This window comes from Acomys russatus, chromosome 27 (genome assembly GCF_903995435.1).
Source record: "Acomys russatus chromosome 27, mAcoRus1.1, whole genome shotgun sequence".
Classification (NCBI taxonomy): Eukaryota; Metazoa; Chordata; class Mammalia; order Rodentia; family Muridae; genus Acomys; species Acomys russatus.
In genome coordinates this window covers 15955688-15966359 of record NC_067163.1, presented here as the reverse complement: position 1 = coordinate 15966359, position 10672 = coordinate 15955688, and the positions used below count along the sequence as shown (strand labels likewise).

General features: G+C 48.5%; 1 protein-coding gene across 4 annotated transcripts in view; it reads left to right on the top strand.

Moving 5' to 3' along the window:
- The first annotated feature begins 898 nt into the window (after positions 1-898).
- Positions 899-10672, top strand: part of Plekha2 (pleckstrin homology domain containing A2) — a 54906-nt gene continuing 45132 nt past the window's right edge. The window contains exon 1 of one of the 4 annotated variants that reach the window (XM_051170022.1): positions 899-1100. The gene's annotated coding sequence lies outside the window, so the exon portion shown is untranslated. The other 3 variants (XM_051170027.1, XM_051170023.1, XM_051170024.1) reach the window with 3 other exon arrangements.

Genomic DNA, 10672 nt, shown 5'->3' with positions numbered 1-10672 from the left:
AAGAGGAAGCACCTGCGGTTTCATCACTGGAGTTTTCAGGGCGTGTGCTGCAGGCCATCCAGACTTCTTGTCGGCTCACCTGGCTGTGGCCCTGGGGGGGGGGGGGGCTGCTTTTGCCCCTATGCTCTCCCCACTCCCGAATCCAGGCCTGAAATCTCACGCTGTTCCCTCTGAGGATTCCTTGGACACGAGGGGTGGACATCAGCACACACACACACACACACACACACACACACACACACACACACACACACACACACACACACACGCACGCACGCACACCCCAGATAGTGAATCTCTTGGTGCTTAGTCCCCGGGAGAATCCACTATATTTAGGTTTCGGATGTTGTCTGTCTGGCTTTACTTATATTTAAATGTCTCTGTCCCCACGAGGGATGCCTGTGTCAGACCGGACAGACCTGCCCTCTACTGACTGGGGACCCAGAAGCAAGTTACCTAACGTCTTGGAGTCTCGGTTTCCACATCAGCACAGTATTAACACCTATGGATTGCTGTGTAGCTTTGAGGCCAGGGAGCAGGAGTTCTGTCTGGTCACCCAAGGCCAAACCAGGCTCTGTTTCCCACTATTCTCCTTGCTCGGAGAAGGGCAAGGCGGCCTGGGTTAGAGCTCTGGCGGCTCGCTGGGCTACTGGGGCGCACTACAGACCGCTGGGATGATGTACTCCTATCGCCACCCCTAAACCTAACGCCCCCTCGCGCTCCGGGCAGGGCAGCTGAAGGTTGGGCTGGCTGCACCCTACGGAGAAGTAGGTTCAGGAGGCGCCTGTAGCACACCCCAGCGCGGACACCTGCTGCGGCCCGGCCACATCGCCCCCCCCCCACCTACCCCTACCCCGCCGCTGTCCCCGCGAGGTCTCCGCACCCCTCTCCTCCCCCTGAGGCCCGCGGAGCATTGTACTCACATCCGGGGCTGGGTTTTGCTTTAATGCGAAACGTAATTAACCCGGAAAAAAGAGTCAAGAGACTGCCGTGAAGGACAGCTGAGGGTAGGGGAGAAGTGCTCCTAAGACAAGCCGGGAGCCTCAGCGCGGAGGCGCAGAGCCCCGGGACCCGATGCGACCCTAGCAGCACACAGCGCGGTGAGTCTGACGGAGAGGCGCGCGGTGCAAGGGCCGGGGCGCGGCAGCCTGGGGTGGGGGTAAGGGGGGGGGGAACGAGGGGAGCGGGAAACGGGCTTGGTGGTGCCAGTCCCAGTGGTGGCCGGCGACCGGAGGTGGCCTGATTCAGGCTACCACCCTAGCACCCAGGAAAGCCCCAAAGGCAGCCCCTCCTCCAGTGCACTGGCGCCTCCGGGATGACCAAGGTCGCCGCCGCCAGGGGTCGGGCTGTGGGGTGGGGCGTGTGGGGGCGGTGTCCTGCGGAGCTGCATTTTCTCACGTTTGCAGCGGTCGAAACTTCTCCGTGGTTCTAAAGCTGGGGTAGTAGCCCCGCAAGGACTGCCCGGGCAGCGGGTAGGGGAGGAGCACAGAGAACGTCCCAGGCAAGTCCCTCGGGCACGAGTTGGGTGCTGGAGCCTCTTCCTTCTTCCTTCTCACTCCTTTTTAACTTGGCGGGCCTAGAATGCTACCCCAGGGAGACTCCTCCTTTCGTCTGGTCCCGCCATGGGCTTGTGGGATTCCTGGCAATAGAGGTGACTTGGAAAACGCAGGTCGGTGCCAGGTTAGGTAACCTTTTCCAGGGGGTAGCTTGCTTTCTGTCCTCTTCAATGTCCGTCCGCGCTTCCCTGTTGTGCTCAGCCACCGAGACTATGCAGTTAAAATGTAAAAGGAAAAGAAAATAAGAAAGGAGGAATGGAGCCAGGTCGTGTGGGAAGAAAAAAAAAAGTGTCAGGGAATGACCGGGGCACCGGTGTTCACCTTCTGCCCGGGGCAGCCCTGCCTCGAGTCTTTCACTTTAAAGGCTTCCTTCCTTCCTTGAGCATCTTCCGTTTGTAACTGTTTGTAACTTCAGTCCCCGTTTGGAATCAATTAAGAGGTTTTTAGAGGAGCATAAATACTAGAGGAGGAGCAGGGAGAGATCGAACTATTTGTAGCTCCTGGGAGCGCTGCAGTGAGGGCTGAAGTTCCAAACTGTGTAAGTGTTCTTAATGTCTTTGATTAGTTGACATCTTTCTTTGTTGCCTGCCCGTCCCCCTCAGGGGTGTGAGTGTGTGTGTGTGTGTGTGGGGGGGGGGATACAAAGCTTTCAGCAACAGCTAAGGAAAAGACGCTAGAAGGGTAGACATTCTATCTTCAACTCGGTTGTATCTAGCGACTTGTTGGGGTAATTAAGAACGCACAAATAAGCAACGGCTCAGCCCCATCTTTAGAGAGACTAATGGAGGGCTGTGTCATGCAGAGTGCCTAGAACACCAAGCTGAAGCCCCTGGTGTTTGGAGAAGCCAGAAGAGGGGTTTTGAAGTCCAAGCGGAAGCTGGCAGAGCTTAGCTTCCCTTAGTGCAGCCTGTGCCAGAGTTCTAGCAAGAGTAAGGTCTGTTGAGCAAATGAATGAATGCTGTAGCCGAGAGCAGGGGCCTCGAGCTGGGTCACTAGTTTCCTCTAGCCGTTGTCTTTAGGCTGTATTTGAAGACTTCTTTTTTCAATAGATTGTGGTATCTTAGTGGAATTTCAGCTGGCTGATAGTGTGAGCCTTGCCCACCTCACAACTGGCACATTTCTAGAGGTTGATTTGGGAACTGCCTGGTGTTTGGAGGAGGGCTGACTGCATTAGTGCTTGCTCCCTTCTGTGTAAGGAAGTAGAGCCTGCAACCTCCCTCATGTCATCACGGTGAACTGAACGCTTATCTATTCATAGCTTGGTGTTTTATGGAGGGGGCTGAGAGGTGGAAGGGGGGATGGGATGTGGACAAAAATCAATCCTGAACACACAGGGTTTGATTGTTGGTTGCTGATGAAGCAAATCTGCAAATGTAGGAAAGGGGCAGCTGAGCTCAAGGATAGAGAGCTCCTTGCAAACCTTTCATACCGCACCCCCCACAACCCCCCCCCCCCATCCAGCCCCAGAGGGAGTGGGGGGGAGAGAGACAAGTATTAGCTGTTCAGTCAAGCCCCAGGAGAGTGGTCCTGCCTTCCTCCCAGGTGTCTGGGTGTTTACTGAAAGTGCTAGAACACTAGACAGACAAAGCAACAGGAGCTTAGCCATGTGAGCAACCCACTGACACTCCTTTGACTTCCTGTCCTGTTGTGGTGGTACAGGTGCACAGCTGGGCACTGTCCCTTTTGCAGGCTGGGTGGCCTCAGCTTCAACTTGACGGTAGACCACAGTATAGGCCACTATTGCTTCTGGGTCCCAGAAAGCAAGGAGGCTGTCTTTATTCTGTCCCCTCCAAAGGGCTCAGTGCAAGGCCGCTCCTTGTGAGTTCTAACCACCATGAGTAGTTAGGGTAGCCGTACTTTCACTTTCTGATCTGTCTTGGGGAGCAAGAGAGGACTCGGCAATCTAATCTGCTAGGCTTTGGAAAGGAAGGAAGCAGAACATTACAGTGTGACAGCCTGTGAGAAGAACCACCCCCCCCCCCCCACCCCCCACCTCAGCCCTTCCCCCAGCCCTGCTTAGCAGAAATCCATTACCAAGAGAGATTTGGATGACATGGGAAGATGGAGCCACTAAGGAAGAAGGGCACTATCCTTTTGGAGCTTGTATTTGGAAGACCTTTGATCCAAATCTTGACTCCCGGAACCTCAGCTTTCCCACCTAACACAGGGGTTTAAACAACAGCATTTGCCTGGCATTTACTGGTTAGCAGCAAACATTATTTATTTACTCCTCAGAGCAGTTTACCTCTATTGCAAATGAGGAAACAGGTTCAGAAGAGCTCAGCCATTTGGACCCAGGTTCTCCAGAAGCTTCCTTTGAGTTCCTTTGAGATGTGGATGGGTAACAGAAGTCAGCCTACTCTTTGTGTGTGTGTGTGTGTGTGTGTGTGTGTGTGGTCATTTTTTTCCCCCAGAAGTTTGAAAATGCACGTATTGATCATTGTCACCTGCTTATCTGCTTGCCACACCCAGCCCTTCTTCCTTCCCTAAATCTAGAGACAGGGTCTAAACAGACACACCTAGGCCTTGCTGCACACTTTGCAGAAGGGCAGCAGAGAGGAAAAGCAACAGTACTTCCTTCTCTTTTGCAGTCCCCCCAGCAACAGCCAGGAGGAAGCCCCTACAGTTAGCCTGCTGCTTCGTGTCTCCTGAGTGGTGGGCTTTCAGGCCCTGAACACCATGGAGCTCATCTTCTCAGGGCTATTTATATCCCAGCCTGCTCTATGACCTTTCTAGGAAGGTGATCTGATGAGCCGAGCCTTTCTTTCTTGCCTGCAGCCCCTCCAACTGCATTTTCTCCCAATGCAGATAAGAGGAGAGGCCTCGGAAGGATTAAAACAGCCCATTGGTTTTTGTTTTGTTTTGTTTGTTTGTTTGTTTTGGCCTTCTTTTGTCTTCTGTCCAATATTCTTCTTCTTTAAAATTTTCCTCTTGACTATGTGTCTTCCTCCTCCTCTCCCCCAAATCCTGGGATCTAGAGGAGTTCTGGCTGCTTCGGGGTCAGAGTGGCGCACTCTTTCTGAAACTCCCCATTCCTTAAGATGTTTGCATTCCTCACCCGGGCTTCCGCTGGGGACACAGGACTTGGTACATTCCCTTCTCTTCAGGGCTATTCCTCCTCCATCCACAGTTTGGAATTTGCTCTTGTGACCGCTGCAAAACGCAAGGATACCGTAGCTGGATTCTGGGAACTTGTGCCCCCACACTTCCCAGGCTCTGCTCCTTGGTTAGGTTAGGCGATGAGCTCGGAAGTGGCCATGCTGTGTACTTGTGCTCTTGTTTTCCCAGGGCTGTCAGCCTTGCCGGGGCTTTGCAGATCCGTGGGTACTCTGCACACGGAGCAGGCGTGAACCCTACTGCTGTTCTTGCCTCCACACCCAGGCCCTGTCTGAGACCTCTGAGGTCATTTCCTATCTTATGAGGTTAGCAGATTCAGGTCAGCGTCTGCCTCTCCATCTTCTGCTCTCGGAGAGCAATGAGGCAGGGCAAACCCAGAAGCACCATCTCAACTCATAATTCTAGAAAGCTTCTGTCTTATCAACATGGACTAACATGAAGGAGAATCTCTAAATACGAACAAAAAAGAATCTTAAATGCATTTTCTTATTAAAAAAATTTAAGTGTGTGTGTGTGTGTCTGTGTGTTTGTGCCCATGTGTGTACATGCCCAAGGAAGGCAAGAGAGGCAGTTGATCCCCTGTAGCAGGAGTTACAGGTGGTTGTGAGCTGAGAATCAAACTCTGGTCTTCTGAAAGAGCCTCAAACACTCCTAACTGCTGGGCTGTCTCTCCAGCCCCAAATAAATAGTTTTTGAACTGGTATTATAGTATATTATTTTGTAGATTTCTTTTGGAAGGTGGACAATACCACTTAAGGCATGATTTCTGTTACTACTTTCTATTCTATTGACTGTACACACATCAGAATAATCTAGCAAATGAATTTCTCATATTGCAAACTACCTTAACTACCCCCAAGATTCAAGGAGCTGATACTGGCAAATGCCTGCATTTCCCCTCTCTTTATGGGGAAGCTATGTACATGCTAGGCAAGCGGTCTACAACTGAGCTACACTCCGACCCAAACCATGGCTTTCTTTTCTTTTCTTTTTCTTCTTCTCCTTTTTCTTTTGAGAATTTTATTCATGCTTATGTGTTTTGATCACATCTATTCTCTGTTCCCTTCCTTTCAATTCCATCCCATCTCCCCTAGCTTCATCACTGTCTCCCACTTCCCCCGCCCCCATACACACACCGAATCCGCTTAGTGCTGCATGCATGTGCATGAATGTAGAGCCCTCTTCTGGAACATGGCTTAGCCTTTCAGGGGATGAATTCCCACAGAAAAGTTGCTCTCTTTCCCCTAAAAGTCATCAGCAGCTTCTCAGTCAGGAGCAGGATTCCAGAAGCCCTCCCGGGTCAGAGCTGGGATTTCAGCTGGCTTGATCTTGTGTGTGCACTCACAGCCACTGTGAGTTCACGCCTATCGTGGTATTACCGTGTCCAATGAATCATGTTTTAAGGCGAATGTCTACTACGCCAGGTTCTTACAGTCTTTTCTGCCCCACTTCATGACAATCGCCGTGGGGAGAGGGGGTGTAATATAAATGTGTCATTTAGAACTGAGCACTCTCGTGTTTTAGTCTTTGCTCGTTGAACAGTTGTGGGTCTCTGTATTAATTGCCACTACAAAAAGAGGCTTATCTGATCGGAGTCAAGAGATGCTCCAACCTACTGGCATACAGACAGGAACTTGGGAAGGGAAAATAGTTTAATACTGTGTCCATTTAGCAGAATATTCGTTCCTCCCCTGGGGCCTATGACCTAATCAATCATGAGTTTTTGGGTCAGGTTAACAGTATCAGGCATCACTTATGTCTTGTGTAGCAAGCTTTAAATCCAACCAGAAAGTTGTGGTTATTCCAATAGCATCCACGCCACCATTAGACTAGTTGGGTATCTTACCGGGTCAGTCATTATTGTAGCTAGTAAGGTTCACAGCCAAGTAAGATTGCCGAATACCTTTCTGCTAACATAAGTAGAACCTTCTGGCACTATGAGAGCTGGCCACTAGAGATGAAGGTTCCAGGTCGATACCAGCTTGATTTCTATGACTCAAATACCTGCTATTTTTAGAAATAGGGTTGAACCATCAAGTTCTGGAGGATTAACAAAGAGCATCAGCAATAGCCTGTAACGTTTAAGGGCCTATGGGGCATTATTGACCAACAATACAAAAAGAGGTAACCCACACACTATGGTGTCAGAGAGAGGCTTTATCTCCCTGCTATAGGGAAGTGTGTGTGTGTGTGTGTGTGTGCAAACTGCAGCTTGCATCATTTAACAAATCTAATAATAGTTTTTGTTTCTTTTGAGACAATGCCTCATGTAGCCCAGGCTGGCCTCAAACTCAATACATATTAGAGCATGACATTGATTTTCTGATCTTCCTGCCTCCACCTCCTGAGTGCTGGGATTACAAGTATGCTCCACCATGCCCAGTTCCTGTGGTGGTAGGGTTGCATCCTAGGCAACCACTCTACCAAGTAAACAACATCCTTACCTTCCTGCAAGATTTTATTTAAAATATTGAATTGTCTGTCCATATTTTCTTTTACTTGTTCAGCTGAATATTTAATCAAGCATTTTTATATTTATTTATTTATACATATTAATGTTTTATGTGCATGTATGTACATCAAATGTGTGCCTCTGGGATTCCCTGGCACTAGGGTTATGGATGGTTGTGAGTGGCCATGTGTCTTAGGGTTTCTGTTGCTATGAAGAGACACCATCACGACCAAGGCAACTCTTATGTAGGAAAACATTTAACTAGCTTACAGTTTCAGAGGTTTAGTCCAATATCGTCATGGCAGGAAACATGGTGACACACAGGCAGACATGTGCTGGAGAAGGAGCTGAGAGGTCTACATCTGGATCTGCAGGCAGCAGAAGGAGACTGTGAGCCACACTGGCCATAGCCTGAGCATAGCATATGGCACCTCAAAGTCTGTTCCCATGGTAACACACTTCCCCCAACAAGGCCACACCTACTCCAATAAGGCCACACCTCCTAATAGTGCCACTTCCTATGGGTCAAGCATTCAAACACATGAGTCTATGGGGCCACTCCTGTTCAAACCACCACACCATGTCAATCCTGGTAACCAAATCATCTGTAAGAGAAACAAGTGTTCTTAGCCACCGAGTAATCTCTCCAGCCCCTGTTTGTTTGATTTTAAAATTAATTGATTCTAATTAATTAATTAATTATTACTAATAAAATAATCAATAAATACATATGCTAGCCAAGTTGGCCCCAAACTTCTGCATTTCAAGCCTCAGTCTCCCTAGTAGATGTGAGTACAAGTACACATATCACACCTAGTTAGTTTTATATTTTTTTGAGACTTGTTCTCATGTAGCCCAGGCTAGCCTCAAACTTACTATGTAGCTGAGGATGACCTTGGTCTTCCAGCCTCCACTTCCAAGTACTGGGATGATAGGCATGTACTACTCTGTCTGGGGAGATCATTTATTTTATTATTATTATTTATTATTATTATTGTAAGTGTGTGTGTGTGTGTGTGTGTGTGTGTGTGTGTGTGATGTTGATACTTGTATGTAAGTGCATGTATGGTGGTAAGAGGACAATCTCAGGCATCAACATTCTCCAGGTGCCTTCCCTCTTGTGTTTGAGACAGGGTCTCTCACTGGCCTAGAAGTTTGCTAAGTATGCCTGCCTAGTGAGTGTATAGACATCCTCCTGGCTCCACTTCACCAGAGTTGTGATTACAAGTGAGTACCACCACACCCAGATTTTTATCTGGTTCTCATAACAGCAACATACCACCAGGAGAACAGTCATTTTTTCTTGTTGAAACCTTGGAAAGGGCCGGATAGATTTTTATGGGAATATCGAACTCAAGTACTCAACACTTGTGAGAAGAGCACGGTTACCAAGTGAGCATTCCTTCAACCTTTACCCATGTGTCAACTCCACCCCATGTCCCAAGTGTGTGCATGTTGCGTGTGTGTGTGTGTGTGTGTGTGTTGCATATGTGTATGTGTTGTGTGTGTGTATGTTGTGTGTGTGTTGTTTGTGTTTCCTCCATGTGTGTTGCATGGGTGTGTGTATTGCATGGGTGTGTGTCACATGTGGTGTTGCATTGTGTTACATCTGTGTTGCATGTGTGGTGTTGCATATGTGTTAACATGTGTGTTGCATGTTGCGTGGGTGTGTGTATAGACCAGAGTTCAACCTGGTCAGGAGCCATCTATCTTGGGTATTTATTTATTTTGTTGTTTGGGGTGTGTGTTCATTTTTATGTTTTGTTACTTGCATGTTTGTCTGGGTGCCAGAAGTCCACAATGGGTTTCTTCCTTTATTGTTCTCCACCTAATTTTTTTTTTGAGCTCAAGAGCTGGAGCTCACTGCCTCAGCTAAACTGGCCGGCCAGTAAGTCCCCAGTATCTGTTTGTCTGTCTCCAACCTCAGCGCTTGGGTTGCAGATGTGTGGAAACTTCCATACAAGGTCTCCATGGGTGCTGGGGTCCAAACTGAGGTCCTCATGGTGATAGAGCAAGCGCTTTACCCACTGAGATACCTTCCCAGCTCCAGCTCCACCCTCTGTTCTGAGGCTGGGTCTCTCACTGGATCTGGAGCATACTAACTAGGTTAGGGAGCCTCAGGGACATGCCTGCACCGTGTCACTGTTGCTGGGACTAGAGGCACACACCATTACACCCAGCATTTTAGGTTGAGGAGTTTGAACTCAGGTCTGTGTGCTTGTTCCATAGGGACTATACTGTCTAAGCAGTCTCCCAGCTCTCTCCCAAGTTGGTTTTTTAAAAATTTAATTTAATTTTGTTGTTGTTGTTGTTGGCTGTCCTGGACTCTCTCTGTAGACCAGGCTGGCCTTGAACTCACAGCCATCTGCCTGCCTCTGCCTCCCGAGTGCTGGGATTAAGGCATGCGCCACCACGCCCCCTGTTCTTTCCCAAGTTGTAACAAGGGAAAGTCATTGTGTTTTGGGTGGCTTTTTGATACTTTTGCTGCTTTGAGTCAAGCCCAGTTTGACCCTGGACCTCATGGCAATCCTCCTGTCTCAGCTCCCAAGTGCTGGGATTGCATTTGTGAGCTACCACTTACCTGACTTCCCTAGGGGCTCTTCCAAGGACTTCCAGTTCTGTTCTGTTCAGCTGAAGAGCTGTCACGTATGCATTGGATATTGTAGCAAAGACATAGGCCTTAGTGTTTGTTAGAGCTGAGGATGGGAACCATCTTCGGATGACTAAAGAACAAAACAGCAGGAGAAGGACTAGCCTCTAAGAGTCCCTGGCAGTAAGAAGCAAGAAACCCCAAAAGGGTGGAGGGAGCCTAGCCTTACCCTGGCGTCTGGTGTTGGGTGATTAAGACACGGATTTATTAGATCACCAACAAGTTGCAAGGGAGCTGCATCTCAGCAGAGGCTGTGTTTATGGACTACTTGAGAAACCCAAGCCCTGCTGGCGGAAGTGTCCATGGAACCAACTAACTTCCTTTTCTAATAAATAAACGTGCACATATTCACTACAGAACATATAGACAGCTATATATAAATAAGGTTCCTCTATGTACTGGGATATAACTGCTAATATTTTGGTGACTATAAACCTAGCCTTTAAAGAAATCTGCATATAGGAATAAGAATGATATTCACACCATTGAGGTCACATTGTGCAGTATTTTATATGTGAGAAACTCTATACGATGGGTTTCTAAATTCATTAGAAATTACTTGAAAACAGGGCTGGGGAGATGGCCCAGTTGCTAAGGAGCTTACTGTGCAAGCGCGACTTCAAATCTTGAGCCTATATATGATAGCCAGGTGTGGAGGTGTCTGTCTGTCATCCCAGCTCGCTCTGTCTGTCTGTTTGTCTGTCCGTTTGTCTCTCTGTGTGTATGAGTGTGTGTGAGTGTGTGTGTGTGTGTGTGTGTGTGTGTGTAGACAGACAGATCCCAGCTTCTCAATGACCAGCCACCCTAGCTGGAATAACGAGGTTCAGTGAGACCCCATCTCAAAAGTTAAGGTAGAGCGCAATTGAAAATGACACCTCACATTAACATATGACACAC